Here is a 17,488-nt window from a genome sequence, read left to right on the forward strand (position 1 = left end):
AAAAGAAGGAAGGGAGAGAGGAAGACCAATTAATATTTCCTTAATAAAAGCAGAAAGTATAAGTAAGCTCTGAAAAGGAACAGCCATGTAGGGCTGGAGAGAAAGGTCTGTGGTTAAGAGCCCTGGTTGTCTTGCTGGGGACCTAGGTTTGTTCCCCAGCACCTGCATGGTAACTCACAATTGTCTGTAACTTTAGTCCAGCAGATCCAACACCCTCTTCTGGCTTCCTTGGGCACCAAGCACCCACACAGTATACAGACGTGTGTGTGTGTGTGTGTGTGTGTGTGTGTGTGTGTGTGTGTGTGTGTATAAAATACCCATACACATAAAATTTTTTAAAATGAAATAATAAAAATAAATGTAAAAAAGAATGACCAAGTTAAATAATACCAACAATAATAAAACAGATTTTAGTTTAATCTGTTTGTTAATTTTTTTCTATTATTTTACTGATTCATTTTGAAAGGAGGAAGGGAAAACACCAAGTAAAGCAGCAGAGGTAGAGAGAGTAAATAAAACAAAGGAGAGAAAGGGGAGTTAGACACTGCCTTAGTTACTATTCTAACATGGTGGAGAGATAGCATGACCAAGTCAACTTATAAAAGAAAGTGTGTTATTGGGGGCTTGCTTAGTTTCAGAGGGTGAGCTCATGACACACGGCAGAGAGCACAGCAGCAGAAAGCATTGCCTGGGAGCAGTAGCTGACAGGTCACAGCTGATCGACAAGAGAAAGGAAATGAGACTGGACCGGGTGAAACTTCGGGTGAAACTTGAGAGCCCAGCCCCAATGACACGCCTCCTCCATTAAGGCCACACCTTCTAGTCCTTCCTAAACAATCCACTAGTAGGGAACCAAACATTCAAAGATATGAGCCTCTGGGGGCCAATCTTATTCAAACTACTAGAGATCCTGAATTTCTGTAACTTAACTGCCAAATAAATGCACAAATTCAATTTAAGGGAGATTTTTTCAAATCCAGAATGCAAATAAGCAGCAGTAAGGTTATGGGTCTCTTGTCTATATAATACAGTATCTTACTGGAACTGCTCTTGGTGAAATGCACTGGGCCGCTGTCAATCTCAGCACTCAGGAAGCAAGAAGCAGGAAGATACCTGTGTCTTTGAGGCCAGCCTGATCTACATAGGGAGGTTTAGAACAACCAGGGCTACATTGTGAGACCCTGTCTCTAAATAAATAATTAGAATTCCACAACCCACATAAGACCAACAGTAGGTCCCAACTGTTCTCAGCAAGACACTTTAGACTGTTTCCTCACCTTAAATGGGAAAATATTCTGAAAAACCATAAAATGCTTTACTTAGTACTTAGTCATCTACTGAAACCACTGGTAAGGGGTCAAAGAGAGAAAACCAAATAAAAAGACTTAATGATGTATATAGTCCTGCCCTATAAAATGAAGACTACTTTGGACTAAAATATACACCAAATGAAAACTTCCACTCCTTGGCAAATGAAGCCCACATGTGTTAAATTCAGTAATGAGGGAAACTGAATCGTAGACCATGGTTCCCTCCACTGCCCGACTAAAGGCCGCCTTACTGTATTCAGTCAAGAAACAAACACCAATTTCAGAGCAAACTGTGGCAAGAAATAATGAGAATACCCAGCACTTAGAGGGGAGCATGCATGCATTCCGAATACCCAGCACTTAGAGGGGAGCATGCATGCATTCCAAATACCCAGCACTTAGAGGGGAGCATGCATGCATTCCGAATACCCAGCACTTAGAGGGGAGCATGCATGCATTCCTATGTGGTAGTCATTGGCATCCATGTCAGTATGCTGTCTTTGACAGTGACTCCTTAAGCAGTTAGCATTCCTACCAGCACTCCCTTCCTCAGCATGCTTGACCTGACTTGGGCATCTGTGTGCAGCTGAGCTGAGCCACTGGTAAATATTGCAAGCAAAAAAGGAAAAGTGAAAGACAGCAATTGTAATCAATGGGAGAATTAATGCTTAACCCAGTTCCTAAATTCCTTTTATAAAACTCTTTTGCCCTGTGTACTTTAACAGCATGTCTTGTATCATTTTTAAAAGTTGATCTAGTAAGTTGTAGCACCATAGTTTTTTAGAAATGAATACATTCAACACAGTGAGTGTAAGCTCTGCCTCATTTCGCTTTCATATTGATTACAATTACACTTCCCTGTGTGAGTGCATGCACATGCAAGCACGCCCAATGTGCACACAGGGATAGAAAGTAAAACAAACTCTTTATACAAATAAAAAAAAAAATACCATCACAAATTTTCTAGGAGAGTTATTTCCACTTTTGTGTGATTTGGCTTTTGGAAATAAAAATAAGATACATTAACTAAATGATTTATATGGGGGATAAATCAAAAATTATAACAATTGTCTACCAGACTATTTCTTACTTATTAGGAAAACTATAATCATGGTACCCACAAAATAGAGAGCTGGAAACACATCCAGAAAGTAAAGTAAGCATCACTTAGGTTTTGTCCTGGAGGGTTCTGTCACTCTGACAACATTTCTGAGGCAGGGATGTGATGGCTCAGTGGGGAGAGACCTGCTGCCAAACCTAGCGACCTGACTTCTGTCCCCAGGACATGTGTGGTAGAAGGAAGATCACTAACTTATCCTCTGACTTCCACATTTACACTACAGTATGGTAGCACACATAAAACACACACATATGCACACAAAATAAAAAATAATAATAATTTTAAAAACTATTTTAGAGGTTGAGGATGTAACTTGGCAGTAGCATGCTTGCCCAGCAAGTGCCAAGCCTTGGGTTTGGGTCTCAGCTCTAAAAAAAAAAAAAAAAAGAAAGAAAAAGAAAAAGAAAAGAAAAGAAGAGAAAAGAAAATTTTTTTCTTATTACCAGAAATAATAGAAGAAAAAGGCTGTCTGAGCTTCTTGGCCTTTGTGCTTTGCGCTGTGGCACAATAGTGTACAAGGAGGGAGGGCATAGTGGAAGAAGTCTATCCTCTTCATAGCAACTGAGAACCAAAGAAGAACAAAGGAGATCCTAATATCATCTCCCAGAGCGCACAGCCAGTGACCTAACTCCCTGAAAGGAGCCCCTTCCTCCTAAGGCTCCATTTTCTCCCAGCATTGCCACAGGATGGCAACCAAGCCATCAACACACAGATACTAAATAACCAGCAGGAAAAACAAAGCAAATACATAAAGCCTTTGGGACTACTCCAGATCCAAATCAATAGCTATCCACACATACATTTTAAAACAGCCGTGGTGCTTACTGGGTGTCACAGGACATGCCCTCGATTCCAGCACTCAGGAGTCAGAGTCAGAACTCTTTAAGTTCCAGGCGAGTCAGGACTACACAGTTAAGACTGTCTGCTAAAAGTTAAAACAAATAAAGTAATTAAAATAGGGCTAGGGGTTGAGGCCAGGGCCCTGCATCCAGGAGACAAACATACCACTGAGCCATAGCCACAGCCCACGTAAGTTGCATAGGAACTGTATTTTCAAAACAAATTAGTAAGAGTAGTTACATCAACTCACATTTTTGTAAAGTTCTTTAATGTTCATTTAGAAAGTACTAGTATCCAAAATCTCAAGCCCACTCTGGCTTAATTTTTTTGAAGTATTGAACAGCTTCTAGAAAACTCCATGATCTGCTCATGAGAAAATAAAAGCATGTATTGTCAGTACTGTTATAAAAAGGGTGACTTCACAGGCTGTGAGTCATCTCAGGGACCTCCAGGAGGCCCAGTGCAAACTGGACACTCAGGACACTGGGGAGGGAATCCAGCCCTGGGCTATGCTCTGCTCTATTACAGAGCGGTGCCCTGGCCTGCCCCAGCATATTTTGACAATACCTGGTTCGGGATCTGGGATATACACTGAGAATGCACAAGATCTGCCTCCACTTCTAATTTGCCTCTACAACAGAGTAAATCCCTTCACTTCTCTAGGTCCTAATTATCTCTCAAAAGGGGGAAAAGAGCATCTGTCTCCTGTCCATCACTCCCTGCTTTCATAATACTGAAATTGCACAGACTTGCACTCAGGGCTCTTTGGAAGATTAACTTCTCCTTATGGAAAGCTCCTGAGTATTACACAGGTGGCAGCTCCACCTGTCTGCCCCAAGCATGCTCACCTGTTCACACGGCACTTTGCCAAATGAACCGACTGGTTTGTTGACCCACCCTTACAACACAGAGAATGAGCACAGCGCTGACTTCCAAGGCTGGCACAATAAAACCAAGAAGTGGCTGTCTACCTAATTCTGTGTAGGCAGCACCCAGGAGAGTACTGTCAGCACATGTAAATTCTTCCTGATAAATCATACCCAGAAATGACAGCCCCAGAGAATAGAAAAGCCTGAAGAGGCTTCTCTGAGCCTGCAGATTACATTCACACTAGTAAAAAGAAACTGGCAGAGGGGGAAAAAAAAATACATGTACTCCATATTAGGTTGAACTGTAGGAAATTTCCAATTTTATAAGTCAAAAATCGTCAGACGTTGGGACTTTCTTTTGTCTCAATTTAACATAATGCTTTATTTTGTTATGGGCACTGGAACTAGGAGTGTTAACACTGCCAAAAGACAACGACCCTCAACCTGGAAGACACAGACAGCACTTTGCAAAGGCAAATGCGCCTTGTGTTACTTTGTTGTGTAAATGTTTATACTCAAAAAGCAGAAAAGGATCCCACGGTGAACCCTGACATGCCCACAGCTAACTCCGGCAATTAATGAGCTTGGCCAACACTGCTCCACATATAACTTTCTAAGGGACTTCATCTCCAAAGCACTGACTTCCTTATGCTATCTGCCTGAACCCTGCTTATCTCTAAACTGAGTCCTCTTTGTTCAGTTAACCTTTCAAAATCCTCCCTACTCAAATTTACAAAGGAGATGCACACCAAGACAGACTTAATGCTCTCTAATCCCCAACCAGAGCATAGCTCACTTCTTCCCTTCTCTCACCAGATAGGGCCAGCTGACATCCTGGTATAAATGCTAAGAAAATGAATAGCTTACAATTAGAAAACCAATTATTTTGCAAGTCTGGTAGTTTCTCTGCTTTCAACAATATTGAAAGGAATGTCTGTTGTAGTTAAATCTGAAGTCTCTCTCTCTCTCTCTCCCTCTCCCTCTCCTGCTCCCCCCCACCCACCGCACCCCCACACACAACGTGTTTCCCAGCTTAGTGACACTATTCCAGTAAGTTCTGGAACTTTTGAGATGTATCTGACGAACAGAGGCCACTAAGGCCCTTCTGCTCTGAGCGCTCCAGTTTCTGTCTAACAACTGGATATGACCAGCTACTGTAAGCTTCCATTGCAATGCCTTCCACACCATGATGGGTGGGACCTGCTCAAACAGGGGTTGTCAACCGGGGGGTCTCAACTCTTCTGGGGGTTAAATAACACTTTTATAGGCGTCTTATACCAACCAGATGTTTACACTATGATTGGTAACAGTAGCAAAATAATTAGTTATAAAGTAGCAATGAAAGTAACTTTATGGTTGAGGATCATCGCCACAAGAGGAATATTAAGGGTCGCATGACTGAGGTTGAGAACCACTGCTCTAAACTGAGACAAATAAACTTCTCCTCCCTTAGGCTGCCTTTGTCAAGTACTTCTTCCCCAGCAATAGGAAGAGCTAACAATCACAGAGTCCAGCTGTAATTGAAAACAATTTTGGCAATAGATTTTTTTTTTTTAACCTAAGTTCAAGGCCTGAGTGATACTGCAATTGCAGAACTCTTCCCAATTCTCTCTCAATTATCGGTAAGGTCTGCAGTGCCTTAGCACAGTACAATACAAGAATTCAAGTAGGGAGACTTCATTCTGAACTGTCCTCCTGCCAATCACCAAAACCCATCCATGAACAAAGAACTCTTATTGTAAGGCAAAGCCCTATTCGCATTACAATAGTAGTAGAAGCAATTCTATTCACTATTTTATTGTTTTTTACTGAAATGTTTAATATCATTAAATCAGTCTAAATTATGCAGTAATGAAGATAAATTTGTTTATTTCTAGACTGGGCTAACATTGGTGCCTTGCTGAATGCGGTGGTACACAGGCATAGAATAGTCTAAAGCAGCAGAGGCAGGTGGATCATGTGTTGAGCCTGGACCTCATGTTTAGGGCAGTAAGATCAGTGTGTAAAGGGCACTTGCTAGCAAGCTTGATGACCTAAGTGTGATAGGCAGAGGCCAACCTGATTGGAGAAAACCAACTCCCACCGCTTGTCCTCTTGACTTTCACACATACAACACACAAACGCACACATGCACACATATATAGACACACACGCATAGATATACACATACACTAAATGAAGGTAATAAAAAAGTGATCCTTTCAAACCTTTAACTACAAGTTATTTTATCATTTTAGATCTATTCTTATTATTTTATGTATATGAGTGTTTTGCCCACATGTATACCTGTGCAACACATGGGTGCCTGGTGCCCAAGAAGGTGGTGGGCCTCCATGTGGGTGCTAGAACATCGCACCCATGTCCTTTGCAAGAACAAAAAGTGATCTTAACTACTAAGCCAATTCTAGTCCTCTACTTTTATTATTTTTAAATATTAAAGTTAGCAATAAAACTTTTAAAAATAAAACAGATTATGATAAATCATGCAGCAGAAAACTGAGGTAAATCCACCACAGAAAACGAAAAAGACCGACCGTGCTCACTGCTATAGCACAGTAACAGGAAGCACATGCTGTCTGCAAATTCAATTGGTTCAATATTCAAGAGTAAGGAAACAGCTTTCAGTATTTATAACAGACAAAAACACCATGTTATATAACACCTGTCTTAGTTAGAGTTCCTACTGCTGTGATAAACACCATGAACAAAAGCAACTTTGGGAAGAAAGGGTTTATTTCAGCTTAGAACTTGCACTTCAAAGTCCATCACTGAGGAAAATCACAGCATGAAGGGAAGCAGAAGCCATTGAGGAGTGCTGCTTACTGATTGCTTCTCATGGTTTGCTCCTTATATATTCCCTGGACCACCTAACCCAGAGGTGGTACAACCCACAGTGGGCTGAGGCCTCCCATATCAATCACTAATTAAAAATATATCCCACAGGCTTATCTAGAGACTAATCTTACTGGTGTATTTTCTCAAGCTCTGATTCCCTCTTCTCAGACAACTCTAGCTTGTGTCAGCTGAAAAAAAAAAAAAAAAATACCAAAACCGTGAAAGAAAAAAATGTATGCAAGGGGTGAGGGACAAACCTTGTTATACAAAACTCACGTTTATTTGAGCAAAACTGCTTGAAAATCACTGTCATGTGGTCACAACTGGGTTGGGACTCTGTACGTGCCATACTCTAAAAGCACGGACTTTGGGAAGCGGCTGAGCAATTTAACTGCTGAGGTTGGATTACTAAAGAAAGGGGGTTGGCGATAACTGGGGTGATAGTAAACACAGCTTAAAACAAGGACGTCTGAAACAAGAAAACAGAGAGTAGAACTGACTCTGAAAAAGGGAATTGATCTGGATGAATAAAAACTGTTTAACTGTATTTACTAAGGACCAAGCAAGGACACAAAGGCCCCTAAAGATGGAGAAAAACCCTGTTATCATCACTTCCCTTACTCAGTGACAACTGTGAGCTGGGTCCTGTTACATACTGCCCCTACATCTTTCTCTGTATTTTGTATGTCCTATGCACTATTAATAGCACCAATAAATGAGTGTTGAACAAAAGAGATGAAGAGTTCTTCCCTGGTGGAGTTCATACAGCTAAGTATCAAGAGCAACACTGCAGAATGTCAAAAGGATACAAGAGCAGTATAGAAGAGAAAAGGCAAAGAGTGCGGGAGACAGGAGCAAGCTCTCCATTCACTACTACAGTAAGTACTGGATGAGGAGAAAGAAAGCTCAGTGGGATTGAGGAGATACTCATCTGTATCAGAGAGGTGACATCCTAGGCTGACTGTACAGAGAGCCAAAGAACCTGGCCAGAAGCACAAGGGGAAGAAGGGCTTTCTAGGCCCTGCAAGGGAACCAAGAGGAGCAAAGCCCAGTGTCTAGTGGATCTAGCTTAGGAGGAGAGTTATAGTCAGCCACCTTGAGAGAGGCAGGAAACCACAGAAGGGAAGCTGATGGCACATTCCACCAGCTTCTGTGAAAGGTAACTACAGAAGCTGGAGAAAGACCTCCTAGGGACTCCTGCAATAGGAAAAAAAGGGCAGGAGCAGAGCAGGGTGGGGAATGCAGAGAGCAGGGCTCAGCTAGGGGCCAAGTAGATGGCATTTGGACCACAAAAGAGAGGACAGTGCCTTTCCCTAAAATGGGCAACCCTAAAAGAAGCGATCCTAGAGAAATTCAGGGCATGCTAAATTTGAAGTGCCTAGCGTGACTTGGGAATGGAAACTGGACTGAAGAAAAGCTAAGCCTGGAGACTATGAGGGGAGTCACTAGTATCAAAATGCATGGGCACTTCCCTCCCTTCCCGACCTATCTCGGGATTATACCAGTTAGAAGAGCAGAAGAACCTGTAGTTGTTTCCTTTTCCATAAAGAACTCGCTCATATTAACATTACTATTTTATGTTCATCTGCCTTAAGCACAGATTGAGTCAATCACCCAGAAATATTCAAACACAGCTTAAGAATGAGGCAATTGCAAAAATGGTGCTGTACTGGCTGGTTTTGTGTGTCAACCTGACACAAGCTGGAGTTAACACAGAAAAAGGAGCCTCCCTTGAGGAAATGCCTTCATGAGATCCAGCTGTAAGGCATTTTCTCAAGTAGTGATCAAGGGGGAGGACCCAGCCCATTGTGGGTGGTGCCATCCCTGGGATGGTGGTCTTAGGTTCTATAAGAAAGCAAGTTGAGCAAGCCAGGGGAAGCAAGCCAGTAAGTAACATCCCTCCATGGCCTCTGCATCAGCTCCTGCTTCCTGACCTGCTTGAGTTCCAGTCCTGACTTCCTTTGGTGATGAACAGCAATGTGGAAGTGTAAGCTGAATAAACCCTTTCCTCCCCAACTTGCTTCTTGGTCATGATGTTTGGGCAGGAATAGAGACCCTGACTAAGACAGGTGCTTTTACAGACTATTTTCAGGAATACACAGTTTTAATTCAAGCCAAAGAAAAAAGTAGTCCAAATGTATTCCAAAGACTAGGCAGGTCAGACCTAGGGTGTAAATCTAGATCCAGACTATTGGGTCCAGTCTATCCTGACCATGATCCAGAAATGAGCTCTAGCTCAACTATAGGGTTTCTGGTGGTAGGATAAAAGCCAGCATTCCTCAGGAACTCATTACCTCTGGCAGAAGAGACATAGAGCTCTACACTGATGGTACCTGTGGTTGCACATCAAAGCCCATGAAGCCACCAGGGTCCCTTAGGCCCTATTCACAAGGACTTGTTGTACATGTTCACGTTCCCTCCTAGCCCTTCCCTCCCCTCAGCTGCTCACCTTAGTCTCTACCATCCCTCACTCTGTCTCCTGCTGTCCTCAAAGTTCTGCATCCTCTTTCATTCACTCGCACATAGCCTGGGGCGTGTCCATCCTGATGCTTCTCTCTGCCCTCTATTATTCTCAACACAGTCTTAACCACACAATGGTCTTTACTGCCCCTTCTCCCATACATGGACTTTTGGAATTCCTTCACAATTTTCTCCAACTAGAGAAAGAAACACTATGGGAATGACAGCCTTCGTTTTTAATATCCTAATATTTCAGCAAGCCACAATAAACATGATTTATTTATATATTTATTATATATAAGTACACTGTAGCTGTCTTCAGACACACCAGAAGAGGGCATCAGATCCCATTACAGATGGTTGTGAGCCACCATGTGGTTGCTGGGATTTGGACTCTGGAAGAGCAGTCAGTGCTCTTGACCACTGAGCCATCTCCCAGCCCCAATAATCTCTTTTGAATTTAAGAGAAATCTAAGCAGCAAAAAAGAGCTACCCACGACATCCTTGTTACTTCATCTTAGAAGTCGCCCTTTTGGTTTGGCCTGGTTTGGGTTTGACAGCAAGATCTCATGTAACCTAGGCTGGCTACAATGCGCTATGTAGTCCAAGAATAATCCTGAACTCTGATCTTCCTGCCTCCACTTCCCAAATGCTGGGTGGGATTACAAACATGTGTGTTACCCATACCTTGCTTACAGTATTCATTCCATTTGTGCAATTTTGGCCTAGATGTTACTCAGTTCACAGAGGATCTGGACTATTATGCTGTTCAGATAAAAGTACACTAGGGCCAGCAAATGGCTCAGTGGGTAAAGATGCTTGGTTCACAAGCCTGATTGATGGTCTACTATTTCCCAGATCCCATGTACAGATGAAAGGAGAGAGAAGTCTACAAAAACTCTTCCATACATACACGTACATGTCTCTCTGTCTCTGTCTCTCTCTCTCTGTCTCTCTCTCTGTCTCTCTCTCTCTCTGTCTCTCTCTCTCTCTCTCTCTCTCTCTCTCTCTCTCACACACACACACACACAATTTTTAAAAAGCATACCAACAACTATGCAATGAGAATACCCCACTTCCTTGTTTATATGCAAACAAATGATTGGGTATTTCCATTCTGTACCATTTAAGAAGTAATCTGTTACTTCTGTGTGACTGTGCACACATTGATCGCATTTCTGATGGAGAATATCCTCAAAGGTATTTCCTTGAGGAACTGTCCTAATGACAGTCAGTTATAGCACCTCTCTTCCTAAACCCACTCAACTTTCCTCTCCTCTCCCCCACTTTCCACAGATTCTTAAAACATTTCTACTAGGAAACTATTTTTTAAAGTGTGCTCATGAGTAGAAACATTTTGTACAAATAGTAAGTTATCTAACAAATCCTAAAACTAACACTCTGTTCTAAGGAACACATAAACATGTCCATGCACAAAAATCTATTGTGTAGACGGACCACTATTCACATTACGGTTGCATGCTGTAACACACACATGCATGCACATGCACACTGGGAAAGCCTATCTAGTGTTCTCCAACAGATTGCTAGGGTTACACCAGAACAGAAAGCTACAAAAGATTCACAGCACTCCACCTGCCCCCCTTACTCTCCTTTTCCCTCCATTTTCTTTCTGGGCCACTCCTGTTTCCTGCGTCCTCCTTCCCTAATGAAGAACTACTTCCAGGAGAATGGATAACCCCCAAAGGCCACATTGTAGTCCTTACCCAGTAGTCTTTCTCGCAGCCACACAAATGGAGCTGCATGTCCCTACCCCATATCCCCACCTGTGCTCTAGCCCCTACTTTGGGCCATGTAACTAAGGGCAGAACCACATACAACAGGTGGTGTGGAGTGCATGGACACCAGAGTTATGGGACCCTCCCCAGCCCTCTATGAGGGGATGTCAACAGACATCAGCTTGGATGGTCTGTCTCTGCTTGTTTGCTGATCTTGGTTGTTTGTGTGGGGTTGATTGATTGATTGATTGATTGATTGATTGATTGAGACTGGGTCCCTCCTCGTAGTGTTCTGGAACCCACTCTCTAGACCATGCTGGCCTCAAAGTCAGAGATGCACCTCCCTCTCTGTCTCCCTGATGCCAGGATTAAGGGTGTGTGCCACTATACTCAGCTTGGGATGGTCTTTCTGCAAGCAGACACAGCTGAACTCCCAAGGATGGTCGTTGTTTGGTTCAGAGAGGGCAGTCCTATACAACAGTGGAGTCCCTATGATGCCCAGACTGGCCCTTGAACTAGCTACCATCCTCTCACCTCAGCCTCTCAAGTGAGGAATTAAGGGGCTGGGTGACCATGCCCAGATTATTTTAAGTTTTAATTTTTAACTTTTTAATTTTAATGTTTTGGTTAATTTTGTTGCTTCATACTTCACAAACTGGTCTTTCAGCTTTCAAACATCTTTAAACACAGCACTAAACCCAATCATATTATATATTATTTATTATGTCCAAGAATGCTTCCTAAAACCATTCACTTTTTATTTTGAGACCCATCTCCCTAAAATATCAAAGCTAGCCTTGAATTTATCATCCTCTTGCCTCTGCCTTCCAAGTACCTGACATTAGGCCTGGCTTAGAAATTTGTAAACTGCATGTGTGGTTTATGTTTGTGGCTTCCATCAGATTTTTACTGTGGAGTATTAAAGTAAGACAAGGAAACAAAGACAGACACAATATCAAGATGGAAAACTTCCAGTCTAGAGCTGCAATCACGCAGAAACTTTCTGCTCTGAATCTGTAAGTGCAGCCATTGTCTGCTGCTCTGTGGCATGACTCACAGTTGTGAGCCCTGCACTGCAGGACCTTCGACATGTCTGTGTGAGCCGTGCACTCAGTGCTGACACTTTCATGTCTGTGTGAGAAGTGCACTCAGTGCTGACACTTTCACGCAGACCTTACATGTAGCCCAAACCTACACTGTTTGGGAAAAGAGTAGGACGTCTTATTTTCTCATTGGAAACTAAGTTCACGAGAAGCTGCCCTAAGCAGCTGCTGCTTCCAGCTGGGAACTTAAAAACTGCTGTTCCTTTTACACGAATATAAGATGCCCTTTAGAAGTAACCACTAAACAAGCAGAGTCCCGTGCTACTATGGCTCTGAAGCCTCTTGTAAAGGTTTTTAAAGAGTCATAACAAGTTTAAATTAACCCCATGGAAAGAATCTGGCCTTCTAAAAGGATCTGATGACTCAAGCCTTCTCTGAACTACCAAGCCTCCTTGTTGGAAATGCAATCAGGATGGCCATGGCAGCTGGGCTCTTCTCAGCCAGCCCAGGCCAATGGCAAACATAAAAAGTACAAGAGAAACAGCTCTACAACAGGATCCAGCTCCCCTGGATCACTTACGTGTTGTGTTGTGTTGTGTTGTGTTTTGTTGTGTTCTGTTCTGTTCTGTTCTGTTCTGTTGTATTGAAGAGTATTATGTCTTGTTTTAGATATGGGGTGGAGAATGGGACTAAGTGTTTGTTTTATTTCCACAACTGGGCAGAAAGGTATTTATTGACTAAGTAATGACAGCCAATTTTTCCAGCCTAGAAATTACCAGAAGTCTTACCAAACCTAAAAGTTAAATCTTTAGACTATTTCTATAGCCTCAGAGAAAATACTAAGGTTCATTATATCAATCTCTACCTAGCCTTGCTTATTTGAGAGCCAAAAAACAGGAGAGGTAGCTGGAAAAGCACCAGTCTCCAGAAGTAGCCAAGGCAGTCAACTGCTGTAGATATGGCATCCTGACATAGTAAAAGGTAAGTCTGGTCAATAGGCAAACAAAATGTGGTAGCTGCATTCAAGTAAAAGCAGCAGTCCGCTCTAACGCAGAATGTCCTAACTCCGCCTTACAATCACTATAGCCAACACTAGAGACCACTTATTGTTTTGGTTTTTTTTTTTTTCTTTTCTTTTCTTTTTTTCGGAGCTGGGGACCGAACCCAGGGCCTTGTGCTTGCTAGGCAAGTGCTCTATCACTGAGCTAAATCCCCAACCCCTGAGACCACTTATTAAAAAAAGTAAATTTGGGGTTGGGAATTTAGCTCAGTGGTAGAGCGCTTGCCTAGGAAGTGCAAGGCCCTGGGTTCGGTCCCCAACTCCGAAAAAAAGAACCAAAAAAAAAAAAAAAAAAAAAAAGTAAATTTGCCTCAAAGTTTTGCAAGTTTCATTCCCTAACCCACTGGCCACATTACTGTGGGGCACATAATGCATGGGGCAGCAAAAGCACTCACCTTTGACCAGTAGGCAAACACGGAAGAAAGGAAGGTGCTGGGACCCCACAATCTGCTTAGAAGGCACACCCCAGTGACCCAAAGACTCCATCTTAAAACCTCCACCTACCTCCCAGTTGAACAGTTCTGAGAAAGAAAAGCCTTTAACACACAGATCTTTGGGAGATGTTTAAGATCCGAACCACAGCACAGGACTACTGAAATGCAACACTAGTAGTCGCTGTAAACACTGGGAGCCTGCTCTGGCCTGTCTACTAGTAGATGCCAATAGCAGTCTCCTCCTCTCCCATCCTCTACATGCAGTCCTACCAGGTATCACAACCATCTAGACTTAGACAAATGTCCTTTACAGGTCAAAGCATCCCTACTAACATGATGGCTCATAACCAAGTCTGATACCTTGAGCTTGGTCCCTGACTCATAAAGTAGAAATGATACAGCAGAAGTGTCACAGTAGAATGGACACAGGAGGCCCATTAAGAGTGACTATTCCCTTCCAGTCAAGACAGTTAAGATCCCTGGCCTTGGTAAAGACTCCAGTTGGGCAGGTCAGCGACCTGACTAAAGGACCATCCCTTAGATCCTGGATTTACCTTAAGTCATTCTAAGAGACAGGTAGAATGATGATCTACTGAATGAAACGATGTGCTTTTCCTTCCCAGAATTCCAACCTCCTAGCACAACCATGCAGCTGACATTTGTCTACTTTTCTGAATCAGAAAAGCATGGTATTTCCTCCCTCCGTGTGGGGGCGCCCCCCGCCCCGCACTTAATGTTTAATACTTTCACGCAGAGCACGCACGCACCCCTCCCCACTTTTCAGCATGCTTTCTCTGGTACTTCAGGGTTACTTATTCTTTCTCTAAAGCTCCTGTTGTGTTCTGTGGCTGTTTGTCTGCCATGCTGACCTCCATACCAATTTAACAGGCATGGCTCCCCACCCCTTACCCCATCTCTTTCCACTCACTTTCAGGCCACTGCTGAGACTTATGCTTGCTTGCCCTGAGTTGTTTTGTTTTGTTTTTTAATGCTAATAAATTTGTCGCCCTTGAGCTTCTATGAGTCCATTCTTAAATCTTTTATTGATGATACTAAAAACTCCAAGAAGGATTTCTGATTTTCCCAGTTATCATTTGACAACCAAAAAAAGTATTCCCCAAAAGTTCCAGTAACAGAACTAACTCCCAGAGGTTGCCCCTTGACTTACACACACACACACACACACACACACACACACACACACACAATGGGAGTTTGGGTATTTATTTTTGTATATTTAGATGTTTTGCTTGCCATGTTTCATCTATCCACCACATGTGTGAAAGAAATGTCTATGGAAGCCAGAAGAGGTCCTCGTATCCCCTGGAATAAGATTTACAGATAGTTGTGAGCTGCCATGCTAGAAATTGAACCAGAAACCTCTGGAAGATCAGCCAGAGCTCTTAACCACTGAGTCATCTCTCCAGCCCCCATTTTTTTTTTAAATAAAAAAAAAAAATCAAAGATTTGGGGCTAGGTTAAAACATCTGACACAAACACTGACCAACTGGGTTCATTTGGGAGTCACATGGTCCCAGGAAAGGATCAACTTCCATAAATTGTCCTCTGACCTCCACATGTGCCAGATATAAATGTAATTTTAAAAAAAATCTTCCCAGGGCATAGTGGCACACACACTGAAAACAAGACCATCTCAAAAGACAAACCAAACCAAACCAAACAAACAAACAACAACAACAAAAACCACACTGACAGGGAAAAAATACAAAGCGCCTAATAGTAACAGGTGCTGTATCAGCAGCCAATCAAAAGCAGCCTACCTGTGTCTAAGTGGCAAACTTAGGTTAGGTTGTCCTGTACTCAGAATATTCCTCTCAGAACATGTGATATTACAGAACATGGGCAAACCATTCTAGGCAAGCTCCAAATGGCACAGGTTCTTCATCTGCAGTGGAAGTAGTGCTCCCTGCCTTAGTCAAATCCGATTAACAACAGTGACAACTATTCAGAAGACATAAGATAAAGGTTATCCTTTAGAAAATGTGGTCTGGGGTTAGAGATGCATCTCAGCTGGAGCAGTACCTACCTGACATGCATAAAGCTCTGGGCTCAATCCCTTGCACTGTATAAACCGTGTTTGTTAGCCTGTAATCCCAGCATTTAAGAGATAGTCATCCTCATTCACTGACACAGCAAGTCTCAGGCTAGCCTACATTACAAGAAACCTTATGGAAAAAAAATTGTGTGTGTGTTTGTGCGTGTGCATGTTTGTGTAAACACTTATAAGACATGTTAGTGCACACCTATAACCTAGCACTTAGGAGTCAGAAGCAGGACTGCTGCAAGTTTGAAGTTGGGTAACCTGATCTACTTAGGAAGTTACACACTAGATTTATTTAAGGAAAAAGAATGGTCATCAAGATGCGTCAGGGAAAGGTACTTGTTACACAGTCCTAGGGACCAGACCAGACTTCAGTCCCAGAGCCCACAAAGACATGGAAGGAGACGAGTGGTTCCACAAAGTTCCCATTTACCTCCATATGCACATGCAGCACATAGCCCACACCCATACACCATACACTCAGATAGGAATAAATATCTGCACACAACACTAATAACTGCTTTTTAAAGATTTTTTTTTCACAACAGAAATTAGATGTCACTTTCTAACCTTTCACTCAACCCTCATATCTGAACCGGCTGGAGAGATCAGGTGAAAACATGCTCAGACTCCTGCAAACAATCAAGCTGCTCCCTGATCTTGGTCAACACATACACAAACCCCAAATCACTTTTCTAGAAATTTATCCTACAGCTTTTTCACCTATGCATACACTGAAATACATACCAAACCATTCCTCCCGATGTTCTTTACAACAGAAACGAATTAGAAATAACCAAATGGTTTTCGGTATGTTCCCACACAGAAGAGCTGCATAGCCACTTACCAAGAAAAAGACTAACCTTTCAGTAGGATTAAAATATCCCCTAGAAGTATTTATAGTGAGTATACGACTACCATCTTATTTTTATAAAATATAAACATAAATATACATATATATGGACAAAGAAAAATCCTAAAATAGATATCAATTTATTGTTGTTTGAACAAGCATATGTTTAAGCCATTTGTTTTTTCTAAGACCAAACTTTAAATTTCAAACTATCTTCACTGTTCAAATTTGTCTCAAACTTCCATTGGTTTTTGTTATACCAAGCACTGGGATGTGGTATCACTAATTATCCATCATCAATATGATGACAGTGCTGGGCTCCCAAAAGAAAGCCTCCTTCAGTGCAATTAGATATACTGAGTCAATCTCCAAGAATCGAGCCCTTCCTAGCTGGTCTCTTAATCTTAAGCAACCATCAGCTCACAATACATACAGAACTTGGGCCTGGCTACATAGCTGGGCAGAGGCCAGCTTGGGCTGCCTGAGAACTGGGCTTTATAAAATGGAACCTAGGTGAGGATGCAGCTCAGTGGTGGAGAGTGGGCACCACATGCATTGACCTTAGACTCATTCCCCAGCATATGTGAGGAGGAAGAGACTAAATTAGTAGAATGTCTGTATTTAATAAATGTTTAATAAATGATTTATTCTTTAAATTAATAGAATCTCTGCATATGAACTTAGATTTACATGATTCCTTTTTTCTCAATTTATTGACCAAAAGCATCAAAATTGATTGATAAATCTCCTCTTCTCCCACTTAAATCTTGAAAGAATAATCAAAGTCAAATGTCCAAAAGACTGACAAACCTGACAGCAAAAATGTAAGTCTCATCTAGATCTGAAATAACTGTTTTATCATG

The 17,488-nt window shown here is 42.1% G+C and overlaps 1 protein-coding gene across 4 annotated transcripts in view; it reads right to left on the reverse strand.

Annotated features, from left to right (window-relative positions):
• The window catches only part of Ppp2r5e (protein phosphatase 2 regulatory subunit B', epsilon), a 149,104-nt gene that overhangs the window by 82,777 nt on the left and 48,839 nt on the right, over positions 1 to 17,488 (reverse strand).

This window comes from Rattus norvegicus, chromosome 6 (genome assembly GCF_036323735.1).
Source record: "Rattus norvegicus strain BN/NHsdMcwi chromosome 6, GRCr8, whole genome shotgun sequence".
Lineage (NCBI taxonomy): Eukaryota > Metazoa > Chordata > Mammalia > Rodentia > Muridae > Rattus > Rattus norvegicus.